Genomic DNA, 13525 nt, shown 5'->3' with positions numbered 1-13525 from the left:
ATATAAACATAATTGGAGAGATTGTGAACATAAAGTTAGTATTCAGTGCACATGCCACACACTCTTGGTCTCTTCATAAAAGCTAGGATATGCATTCATTAATAAAGTGATGTTATTTGAATGAATCGTTCAAATATCAAAAAGAGATCAGCAAAGATTTATTATGCAATCTTCCTCTGGGGAAAGATGTAAAATCTAAGTTCAAGTCATACTAGGTTAATTTTCTAAAGGTTAATTAACATCCCCAAAATCACGTATTTTGGAGGTGGATATTAACCACAAAGAGGTAGTTATTAACCTCTATGTCTATATAAGGGCTCCTGTTGGCTTTGTAAAGGGACTTTTTGGGCTTTGGAAAAAGGGAGCACTGTGGTAAAATTTTGATTAGGAGATGATATTTGGAAAGTATGTACAAATTTTGTCTTTGTAATCATAAATTCCTCTTGAGTTCTTGGTGCAAGAAAATAAAGGAACGTGCAGTTTGAGTTCTCATCTTCTAAATCTAAATTATTAGAAATGTTGATTCTCTTTGTAGTGAGCATTCTCATGGTATGGTGTAGATGTTTATGAATCTGTGGATAAACATTGAGCTAGTAATAGTTTTCAAGTGTAGATCTTGATTATTGTTATTAGCGGTTTTAATTTAGTAGTTCGGGAAAGCCTTGGAGTCGTGTGGTGCATTCATCCTCATGAGCTTTCTCACCTTTTAGTTTTAGATTCATTATTCAAAAAACTTCAAAATCATATCATACAAGGGAGCTGCCCCTCTAAACGCAGAGGAAGGCCGCATACCAAGGGCCTATCCAACTATTGTGAACGGTTTGCCACACACTCCGTTGGGAAAATTCTACTGTGAAAAATCTATTTACCAATAGATTTTTGGCGATTCTGCTGGGGAGAATGAACAAGAAAGATTAACAGTCGCCTGTAATGAAGCAAAATGGTGCTACCTCATGAGAACATTTTTCCAGTTCTCCAACCAAACCTTGGCTTCCAAGACACCCAGGAGGATATTATTTCAGACTTGAACACTCTAGCCTGGAGGTGTAGACGAAGTGTTCAACAATACCATCTGGTGAATCAAGTTCTTGAAGAAGAAGAAGAGTTCATAGAAATCTTGCAAAGGGCTCCTATTGGTCAAAATGGTGTAGTCATAGAAAGAATAGTAGTCATTCAAAGAAGAAACATGAAAAATATTGGTCACATCCAAAACCAAGTGAACAATAATCAATAACATCGTTGATAAAAGGTACCTTCCCTAGAATGAAGGTTGGTGACTCTATTTTAAAGATTGATTATTAGCAACTCTATTTCAAGGCGGTAATTCAGAATCATGGTTTGGTACAAGAGAAAAGTTGAAAGTGACAGTGATGATGAATACTTTTCATGTCCTAAGAAACAAATTCCTGATAAGCCCCTGCAAGTTGAATTCTTGAAGAATTTCTATGGTGGCACAAGGTTGGATCCTAAAATGGCTCATCCCCACTTACTTCAAGTTTTTCAAAAGATTGAAGAAGAGGATGGAAAGAATTATGGTTTTCTTTTTCATGATCAAGAATTCATTTTGGAAAAAGATTCAGCATATAAAGATAAAGAAGGTTTTGCTGAAAAATGTGCTTCATCTAAATCAGCAATGAGGAATAATAATAATGTCTCTCATGCACCTGCATCTCAGCAAAATCAGATTGATCCTAAGCAGACAAGCTTCTTGAAAAGTTTCTATGGTGGATGGAAACTTGACCCAGGAGTGATTCATCCATCTTTGCTTTGAACTTTACAAAAGATAGATGAAGATGACGGTACAGATAATCAGTTTTTCTCTCACAGACCCAAATCATTTTCAGAACGAAGTTCCACATGTGAGCATAAGGAAGAACTTGATAATAAAAGTGTTTCTTGTCAAATGAAGATGGATAATGGTGCTCAAAAAGGTATCCCCATACTTGCACCTATTGCTCATCAAAGTCATACTTCCTTTGATCCCAATCAGGTTGAATGTTTAAAAAGCTTCTATGGCAATGCACACCTAGATCCTAACAAAGTACATCCTTCTTTACTTCAAACATTGTGAAAACTTGAGAAAGAAGACCCATGCAAGAATTATTTTCTTGATAGTAGAACATCTTCCGATCCAAATATTAGAAAGGATTCATCTAAATCTTCATGCTTGAAAGAAGACAGGGATCCTATTTGTAATAAAGGAGATAATCAAGAAAGAGAGTATATAGGAGAAGAAGGGTTCTCAAATGTATCAAGAAATGACTATAAAGATTTCAAAATCCAGGAGAAATTATTCAATCATCTCAATCCTAATGAGAAAGAAAAAGAAATAATGAAATCTTGGGAAACTACACAACATATGATTGAAGATGAAGAAAATGTGGATCAAGGTGAATTTCATACTACTTTTATTCCTACTTGGTGTCTCGATGCTTCTGATGATGACTTCCTATGTGGAAAAAATCTTCCCAATCATCCTTCGATGACCATTCAGGATAATGAATCTATTGATGATATCGATACTTTAGATGTCATGGAACAATCTGAAACTATTACCATTGATTGAGATAAGAGCCCCAATGAACTTCTACAAATATCTACTTTCCCTAAGGAAATGGAGACCTTTACAGTTGATGATATTGATGAACTTGTGATTGGAAGATCAATTGATGAAAAAGTTCAAAATCAGCTTCAAAGAGGAGAAGATGAACCATCTAGCCTTCATTCTTTAGTATGCATACCAACTTCTACATTTCATAAAAGATGTCTTGTACAAGAAATGATGAGTCAAAAGGGGATAGATATCATTGAACGTGTTGAAGATGAAAGCTATATGGATGTAATGAAAAGTTCCTCTAATCCAATGAAATCAAAATTAAAAATCTATGGATCATTCAAAGTTCAAATAAATCCTCTTTTTGAGTATTTTCATCAACTAGGAAATTCTATGCCCAAGAACTTCTATGAGAAGAATAACCAGGATGAAGAAAGTGATGAGTTAGTAGAGGATTTGTGGAAAAATCCAGTGAAGCAAACTCTTATGATGTATTTATTCCAAGATTGTGCTCCAAATCCCTGGATGGTAAATTTCTCTATGAAGAAAATGTTTACTTTAATCCCTTATTCTTAGAGAAAGGCATTTCTATTGATCATTCTCAAGTTGGTATTTGAAGACAAGGTTTGATGGCTACAACTCCACAGATTGCTTTGCATCATAGATTGTATGAAGGCAATCCAATAGAAGGTTTGATATCTTCAAGTCTTAATCACCAGAAGGATCTTCAGAAGGAAAATTTTGATATTAATGGAAAGGAAATTGAAGTTATGACCAACCATGTTGAAAATGATATCAGTGTAACTTCACAATGCCTAAAAATTCAAGATGATATTTTGGAAGATAAGGAAGATCTAAGTTGGAACAATTTTACAGAAGATTCAACCAAGATCATGGTAATGCTAAAAGAAGAAGGTTTGCCGAGCACAAGAGAAATAAAAAATGCATTGAGAAACTTGAGAGCCTTATACTTCAACTCTTTCAAAATGAAGTCATCTATGACATGCAACAAAGAGCAGAGTCAATTTTAAAGTTAGAGATTTTTGATGAAGCCTGGGTATTTGGATATGCTCTTTCATCCAGAGATATGAGGCATGCTAGGAATCTCAGAGTTAGAATTCAAGGAGCACACTTATATTCGAACCCATGGAAGCTTAAGAATTGTCACATTTTGGTACACCATGGTATTTATTTTTCCCAACTAGTGAATGGATTTGCATGACTATAACTTGAGCCATTGGAGTTAGGGAAACCTACCTTGTATAGAGTCTAGTTAGGAGTTTGTGTTGCTTTAGCTTTTCTTTCTACTATCTCATTTTTGGTGTTTGTTTCCTCCCTTTTGCAAAGTGATCCCTCAAGTGACTCTATAGCCCCATGGATAAAGCACTGTTCCAATTATTCTACATTCAAACTTCATCCTTGTCAATCCTTGTCCCTAGTTAGAGCCAGTTGTTTCTCAATAATAAAGTGTTTCAATTTTTGAACTTGTTAATCCCCTTGTTATGTGTGAAATATGTCCCATTTTAATCATTGGAATGGTCATTTTATCTCTGAGTTTTTGTGAGTTTATGAATCTTCATATCTCTGGCTCATTCCCAGCTCCACATAGCACTTGAAAATTTTAAAATCTAACTTCTGAGCCTCAAGTTATTGCAGGTTAATGGAGAGACCCAAAATATGTGTTTTCAAGTCTATCATTAACCATTAACCTCTCAAAAGGTTAATTATGATAACTTTCAAATCGTGCATTTTGGAGTAGGTTAATTAACCTCTCCAAAAATGTGTTTTTCGTAACCTCTCAAAAAGGTTAATGATAACTTCCAAAAATGTGTATTTCTTAACCTCTCAAATAGGTTAATGATAACTTTCCAATTGTGCATTTTGGAGTAGGTTAATTAACCTCTCCAAAAATGCGTATTTCTTAACCTCTTCAGGGCGGTTATTAACTTGTTTGAAAATTTTTCTAACCTATTTAAAATTCTTCCATGAGAAGTCATACATGTAAATTGGAGCAATTGACAATAACAATCAAAGTGAATCAGATGGAGTTCCTGGTACTTCACCATGTCCAGTGAGAGTATTTGAGAGAATACCCAACAGAGATTTGGTATCATGGGATTCTATAATCGCAGCATATGCTCAAAATGGACAATTTGCAGAGGCTATCGATCATTATTCTCACCTATAATATAAAGGCATTAAGCTAGATTCCAGAACCATCACAAGCATGATCAGTTCTTGTTCTTTGCCGGAAGCCATTGAACAAGGACAACAGGATATGCCCAAAATGAACTTGGATACAACACCTTGAACCTATTTTTTGAATTGTGCAGCATTGGTATTGCACCAAATGCTCTAAGCTTTTCTAGTGTTCTGAGGGGATGTGAGAATACTAACATTTTGTGATCTGGTAAGCAGATTCAAGCTCTTGTACTCAAAGGCGGTCATAATAAGCAGATTGAACGAGCATCCCCAACACGTCAGTCATGATTCAAATCTCAAACTCGTTGCATTATGTAAACGTGGTTTGTTGAAGGAAGAATTACATATTCTGCCTACCTCTAATACATAAACTATAAACTCTTTTACATATCTCCAACTCTTGCAAACCTGCATCTCCAAGAATGCACTTTCAAAGGGCAAGAAAATTCACGCTCACATCAACCAAAGAGAAATTAAGATATCTAGACACCAAATTTTAAAGGATGCCCCTATACGAATGTATGATCAATTTAGAAGTCTAGTAGATGCACATGAAGTATTTGACAAAATGATTGAGCAAGACATTCTTTCATGGAATGCGATCATTGCCGCTTATAGAAGAAAGGGAGGATTTTCATCAATATAATGACTATTGTAAATCTGAGGAGCATGGAGCAGAAGTGGGAGGTGTTTTCAAAAAATCGTATTGCACTGAGAAACTCTAGCACACACCTATCAAGGGTACTGGGCAGAATTTGAGCTCTGTCGGTTATATAACAGATGATGTCCCATTTTAGCTATGATCACTATAATCAAATTCTCTTCACCAATTAAAGTAAAAATTACAAACAGCAGCATATATATATCAACTTTGCTATGATACATGTGTAATTGGAATAGGAAGCTTCGAAATAGGTGATGGCTATTCATAAAAGCGTAATTGCAAATGGATTTTCGTCAGATGTCATAATTTGCGAATGCTTTGGTGGACATGTATGCAAAGTGTGGAAGTAGAAAGAAAGCACGCAAATTATTTGGTAGAATGTCTAAACAACATTTAGTCACGTGGAATGCTATAAACATAGGGCAAGAACATAAACTTAGACAAACAATATGGAGCCTCAACACAACCCTCCAATTGGCTCCCAAAAGCCCAAGTGATCGCACAATGTGGTGCTGCTACTTTCTCTGCTTCTGAACGAATTTTTACTTCTTCATGGTCCCTCAGATAATGAAAATGGGCACTTTTTGGGTAGTGCTCATAATATTAATAAGAAAGGAAGGATGTTGATAAGTGAAAAGAGAGGAGGATGGAGTAGAAGAGCTGTAGATGAAGCAGAAGTAGCAGCGGAGTATCAGTGTTCAGGATATGGTTGTGTGTTTGTTGATACATTTCTAAGAGATGAGAATGGATTTTCGATTTGTGAATGCAATCCCTACTACACTGGACTTGACTATTCACAACTTGTTCCAAATTGTGTCGTGGATGCCAGCCAAGGAGATCCCACATTCTTGAAACCATTCTGGATTACAAATGTAGAAGCGGTAGCAACAGTAGTGCCGCCATGGTACAAAATGAGATACGACATAAACAACCATTTGGAATATGTTTCCACGTCACCAGAGTTAGAGAAATAGATTTGTGCCATTGATGAACTTGTGGGAAATGCAATCATAAAAGGAAGATATAATGTTCTTGGAACAGGTTCTACCCAGCTTATCAATGCCGCTATTTATAGCCTTTCCCAAGCCCACAATCCGCCAAACCCATCAAATTGGTTGATGCTACTCCATACTATGGCTTGTATAGAGAACAAAAAGAGATGTTCGACTCAATGGACTATGTGTGGAAGTTAAACGCTAGAACTTGGGTTACGAAAGTTGAGAAATTGGATACCTCTATGTTCATTGAATTTAAACATCTCCGAACAATCCAGATGGTTGGTTGAAGAAAGATGTTTTGACGAGTAAGAATGTGAGAGATATAAATGATCGTGCATATTATTGGCCTCACTTCACAAGAATCCCAAGCCTAGCCGATGATGATGTTGTGCTTTTCACCCTCCTCAAGCTCATCGGCCATGTAGGTTCCCGGCACGGGTGGACGATTGTTAAAGACTGCGATGTATATGAGAAGATGTACGATTACATTGAAGAAAAGCACAATTGGTAGATATAAACATAATTGGAGAGATCATGAACATAAAGTTAGTATTCAGCACACACGCCACAGCTCTTGGTCTCTTCATAAAAACGAGGATATGCATTCATTAATAAAGTGATGTTATTTGAATGAATCGTTCAAATATAAAAAAGAGATCAGCAAAGATTTATTATGCAATATTCTTTCGCGAAAATATGTAAAATCTAAGTTTTAGGTCGTATTAGGTTAATTTTATAAAGGTTAATTAACCTCCCCAAAATCACATATTTTGGAGGTGGTTATTAACCACGAAGAGGTAGTTATTAACCTCTATGTCTATATAAGGGCTCTTGTTGGCTTTGTAAAGGGACTTTTTGGGCTTTGGAAAAAGGGAGCACTATGCTTAAACTTTGATTAGGAGATGATATTTGGAAAGTATGTACAAATCTTGTATTTGTAATCATAAATTCCTCTTGAGTTCTTGGTGCAAGAAAATAAAGGAACGTGCAATTTGAGTTCCCTTTTTCTAAATCTAAATTGTTAGAAATGTTGATTCTCTTTGTAGTGAGCATTCTCACGGTATGGTGTAGATGTTTATGAATCTATGGATCAGCATTGAGCTAGTAATAGTTTTCAAGCATAGATCTTGATTGTTGTTATTAGCAGTTTTAATTTAGTAATTCAGGAAAGCCTTGGAGTTGTGTGGTGCATTCATCATCATGACCTTTCTCACCTTTTAGTTTTAGATTCATTATTCGAAAAACTTCAAAATCATATCATATGAGGGAGTTGCCCCTCTAAACACAGAGGAAGGCCGCATACCAAGGGCCTATCCAACTGTTGTGAACAGTTTTCCACACACTCCATTGGGAAAATTCTACTATGACAAATCTGTTTACCAACAACAAGTCAATAAAATTTATATATATTCCTTTTAACAATCTTGAAACATCGTCATTGATTTAATTTAACATATTGGCTAAGAATGTGCGATGGGTGTGACAAATTCTTTTTAACAATCCTGAAACATCATTACTGATTTAATTTCATAGATTGGCTCAAAATGTGCGATGGGTATGATTAGGCACAAAATTGGACTCACCCAGTTTACACCAAATCCGATAAATAATCTATAGAAATCACTTGCAAATAAAAAACTAAAAATCTTAAATCTTTCATAAGGTCACCTTCAGTGTATAAACTCCCAAATTGGTTGGGGAAGATTGTGAAGACTATTAATAGGAAATGGCACATTGTGGACCTTACATACGAAAGATGTGAAGTATCTTATCTCTCTTGAACAATATTGTTAATCTTGGGAGAAGGAAAAAAGTTATTTCCCAATTCTTGACATAATTATTGTTGAGCATCAACTCTAAAAACAAAAATAATTCCAAAATGCATATCATTTAGAGTTCGGGGACAAGGTTGAATTTGTAAATATTAAACAAGCAAAAAACTAAAACAAAATAGCAAACAAAGAAGACAAACACAAAGGAGCATAGATTTATCGTGGTTCGGAAAAACTTCCCTACATCTACACTCAAGCAGGGAATATTTTATTGTGAAAATAACTGAATACATTACATGGGCTGCATACATCCATTATATAAAACTCTACGAATATGAAGAGTTGAGGGAGAATGAACAATCATATGACCGTTGGGCTTCATATCCCAACAGTTTCCCCTATGAAGTCCAACCGGTACAACCATGTTTCAAAGCATTCCTTGCCTCCAATTTTAAACCTCAGAGAACAAGAAGACCTTGAAAAGACTTCATGGTTGCAAGACTCTAAAAATTACCGTTCTCTGCAGATTCTAAATTACCCTTCTAGTCTTAACATTTTACCTATATATGTAAAAGCTGCTTATATTTGCAGCTTTGCCATTATCCCTTGCCAATGCATTTTCATTGTTTTGTGTTGAGGGGCTAACATTACATATGTGCTGCTTCACGTCAAAATCTGTCATGACTAGCAGCAGTTGAAATTTTCTTCTTATCACTGTGACGTGTGTATGACATTATATAATTTCCAGCCGACATGATATAAATAACTTGTCTATGCTCTTGTGATAGAAACTCTCCTTTCCAAATGTAACTTTGTTCCAAAACTTTGACGTCTCTTAAATCCACCATGATTAGCATCAAGTGGGAATATCTTGGGGCACTCCTCCAAAGGTGTTCCAAACTTGGAGGGAGGAGGCTTAACACCAATTTTCTCCATTGTAAAGTTGTGCTGATCTGGCAAATCGATTATAGCTTCAAACCTTCCTTCCTCAAACAATAGTCTATGTGAACAGACACCAGAGACAACAGTTTGAGCGGCACAAATCGGGGAATTGTTAGAAAATCATGGCAAGTCGATTATAGTTGGTGCATGACAGGAATGGGGAACAATATTGTCCCCATCACCATCAAGTGTCCTCCTTCCACGCCGTTGTATAGGCTGCATTCTACACCCATCTTCCCTGTCCTGTTTGCCACATGGGGACTGCAATATTTCCCACCAACACCGCTCAATTGCTTATGAGATCCCACGCTTTGATATCTTGGACCTCTTTCATCTTCAAAGAGGAAATCGACTTACTATGTGCCACCTTATCTGTACAATGAGGGACAACTTTGGCCACCTGACCTTTTTCTTGGTCGACATACATGCCTTTTCTCTCAACCGTGTCTTCTAGGAGGCCAGTCATGTCTTCTCCTACATTGGTTGTTCCTTTTATTTCTTTCATAGTAGACTTCTCACCTATCCTTTCACCATTATCCATGGTGAGCTTATTATTTTCTCCATTATTTTCTTCTACAATGAACTTCTTGTCTAATCTAGATTTTTTGTCCTCTTGGGACATATTTACAGTTTTCCAACTGCAACATTTTGTGCACTTTGAATGCATTGGATTATGTAGTCTGAAAGTAGAAATAAGAGGAGCCATTCTATAAACGGTCAAAACTAAGTGTTTTATAGACTTACCAGTCTTGTCCTCCTTTTCTCTCTTCTACATTTCTTTCATGACATCTTTTTTATATTGTGCATCACCATCATCTGTGCGCTCAAGAATTGCATTAAGCTCATATTTAAGAGCTTTAAAATCTTCTTCAACTTCATCTTCTAGCTTATCTTCGCAGCCATGCCGCCAATGCACATGGTGGATTCTTTTTCTCTTTCCATGCACAACCTTATGCTCTACTGGGTTTAAATTCCCAATAAATTCGTTAATAATAGAATCAATTTCACCATCTTCCATCTCTGGTCTAGTCTCACCTTGGCTTTGATTCCAATTGTAGATATTAAAGAAGCAGAGAACTGAAACAAAATAGAAAACAAAGAAGACAAACACAAAAGAACACAGATTTATCATGGTTCAGCAAAACTTGGCAACATCCACACTCAAGCAGGAAATGCTTTATTATGGAAATAACTGAATACATTATATGAGCTACACATAACGATTATATAGAACTCTATGAATATGAAGAGTTGAGGGAGAATGAACAATCATATGACCATTGGACTTCATATCTCAACAGAATTTGAGTGCATCTAAACTCCATGACAAAAGAAGTCACTCTGGTACAAAAATTTATTTAGATTTTAATTTTTAATTTTTGTTTATATATATATATATGCGAAAAGTCTCATGCCATTGAAATTATAATCATAAACTGATTCAATAGCTCGTGGAGTTCTTCTTTTGTTAGAAACATTGTTATTTTTGCATATTATCTTTTTCGTATTTTTCTTATTAGTTTTTCATAATAGATTTTTTGATGGTGTTTTTTAAAATGATTTTTTTATATTTGATCAATTAAATTTAAATAAATAATATTTATTTATCAATTTAAATGATTTTAGTCAATATTATGCTATTTGAATTGAAAATTATTAATAAATCTAATTTATTCACATAAGATTATAGTTATTTAAAAAATAATTATTGTGATCTCCACATTACTTCATGTGAACTATTTATTTAAATTTTGATTTTTAGAATTGATTTAGATTTTAGTTTTTAAATTATTTTTAAATTACTTTATTTTTTCTTTAAATATTATTTTTTAGTTTTTATAATTTATTTAATTATTATTTTTTCATATTATTTTTGTATTTCTATTATTAATTTTAAAATAATTTTTATTATTAATTTTTCATAAAAAAATTTTGATAGATTTTTTTTTAAATGATTTTTTTAATATTTAATAAATTGAATTTTAATAAATAATATTCATTATCGATTGTAAACACAAAGCGTTGCTAGTCAAACGAGATTTTGGTGAGATATAAATAAACTGTTAATTAATTCCTCCCTGCGAGTAAAGAGGAAAAAAATTGCTTTTCCGTCTGATCACAATACTTTTCTGCCGTTTCCACGATGCATTTCCGGCGTCCATCTATTTTAGCGTGTGGCATATTAATTACTTTAAAATTTCTTAAAAATGGAACGTAAAATTATACGTGTTCTCGCTAAAATAGGCAAGATGATTCCGCCAAAAGCATGGCGAAAACTTATGTCTTTCTGTGAGACGGCGGCAGATCAGCACAACACAATTAAATGTGTTCTAAAAATTCTGTTTATAAAAAACTTTACTTTGCTGAGACACGAACAGGAAAGAAAAATAAAATTGTATGAGGGTAAAAAGGCCACCTGCCTTTCCTGTGTTGGTGTAATTTTAAGTATAATTGATAGAACCTCTTTTTTTCCGTCAGATCTTCAATTTGATACAGATATTTTGTTGTTCTCAACTCTCATACATTTCCTTATGCACCTCATATTGATCTTTTTTTTTATGAATAGTCCTTTTCAATTAATAAAATTTACTAAGATTACAATTCACAAAAAAGGGTCGGGGGATACAGGATCACCCCGCGAATGAGTTCAATCGGCCGAAGCCGGAGCAAACAACATGGCCGCAGCCAGCAACTATAAACTATTCATCAAAAAAAAATATTTAAAACAACCTCATGTTGCCAAGGCAGTACCAGTAGAGGGAGGAGGATCATCTTTATCAGGAAATCCCCACGCATCAGTGGGATTGTGAGGCGGACTAGGAAGAGTCCAGCTGTCAGCAGCATCCGTAGGATCTGGGGTAGTTGCAGTCTCCGCATCCTTCTTGTCTGGCCGCGGAGGAGAGATTGCCAAGGCCAGTCGGGGAAACTTGCCAGAGTGCGCCCGTCAAGGGGGAGGAGCCAGAGATCAGCCAAAAGCTTGCCCAGGGGGGGGGGAGCCGGAAACCAGCCAGAACCACCACCTGGTGGGGAAGCGGAGCGGCGCCTCCAACCGCCATGAGCACCACTGGGAGAGCGGTGGCGAGGACCCTGGGAACACGGCGTGTGCGAATGGCGGCCAGAGGACTGGCGTCTGGAACGGCAACCGCGAGATGAGGAAGCATCAACCGAGGCATCCAGAGGCACTCTGGCAATGGTACAAGGAGCATTGCCCCAGTGGTTTAACAATTCTTGTAAGTGGGCAACCTCCAGGGCAACTTTATTAGCTTGCACTTGTATCTGCATAATGAGATTGTTACAAATGCATGCCTTAGTGTACATTGTAATGTTAACATCCAAAAAACTGTGAGTGAATAAAACTGCATTCCTATCTTTCCATAGAGAAAACAAAATTTCCATTCTGAAAGTATGCCAAATCAGAGAAAACTTTCGAGGAAATCTGGGGGAATCACCCAGCAGGATCATGTGCCATGAAAAAGGTTCGGGCCTGAAAGGCTTGAAAAAATCATGGATCTAGTGCCAATAATTCTGAGCACGTTTGCAAAACCAAAAAATATGCAAAAAGGACTCAGGTTGGCCACAGAAGGGGCATCTGGGATCAAGAACCCCAATGTGCTTGAGCCGAGGCCCCAAGGGAAGACCTTGGAAAGCAAGGCACCAAGCAAAGTGAGCAATCTTAGGTTCTGTAATGGCACTCCAAATGGTGTCAAATCGTTTTCTCCATTGAGAAAGCGAAGAATGCAAATGCCACCGTTGATTAAGCGTGTCCACCATCGGAAGGTGGGGTGAAAGCCATCTGTATCCCATATTGGGCTTATAATTGGTAAATGGAGTGGCAGGAAACCACTTCCAATCATACCACCAAGGTCGAACAAACTAAATCCCCACTTTATGAAGTAAGTGCATAGGGATGAAAGACAACAGAAGCTCATAAATTTGGCGATCGACACGTACAAGGCGGTATTGAACTTGCATATCCTCCCAAGACTGGAAATTCATGGTGACTCTTGAAAAAATATCCTTAGTAGTGCGAATGCCACGTTTTAGAAACGTAGAGCACTGGCACCTTGAGTCTTGGCAAATGGAATACCCTGGAAGGCAAACAGGGGAGACCACCAAATGTTCTGTTGATTTAAGGATAGCCCATTGCGAAACTCATTACTAGCCTAACAAAGCCAAGGTTTAACAGCTTCCCAGGCTTTCTAGATGCTCTTTATAACGAAAGAGCCCTGTATGACCACTGGTTCTCGCATAGTGAGAAGGGTCTGAAAACCAATTCCCTTCCACGCCGGTCTGTTAGCAGGGAAGCCTGAAGAGATGCAATGTTTGACAAGAATTTTCCGGGCTTCATCTCCAGAAATAGCTCTGATAATCCATTTAGCACAGAGGGCAAGGC

The 13525-nt window shown here is 36.4% G+C and overlaps 1 pseudogene; it reads left to right on the top strand.

The window, feature by feature from the left end:
• The first annotated feature begins 6040 nt into the window (after positions 1–6040).
• On the top strand, positions 6041–6929 carry LOC149576249 (tryptophan aminotransferase-related protein 3 pseudogene; annotated as a pseudogene).
• The last annotated feature ends 6596 nt before the right edge of the window (positions 6930–13525 follow it).

The sequence above is a fragment of the Cupressus sempervirens genome, chromosome 1 (assembly GCF_028749045.1).
Source record: "Cupressus sempervirens isolate cs-2001-9-10 chromosome 1, ASM2874904v1, whole genome shotgun sequence".
Classification (NCBI taxonomy): domain Eukaryota; kingdom Viridiplantae; phylum Streptophyta; class Pinopsida; order Cupressales; family Cupressaceae; genus Cupressus; species Cupressus sempervirens.
The sequence above is the reverse complement of the archived record's forward strand: the minus strand, read 5'-3'. Positions and strand labels throughout refer to the sequence as shown.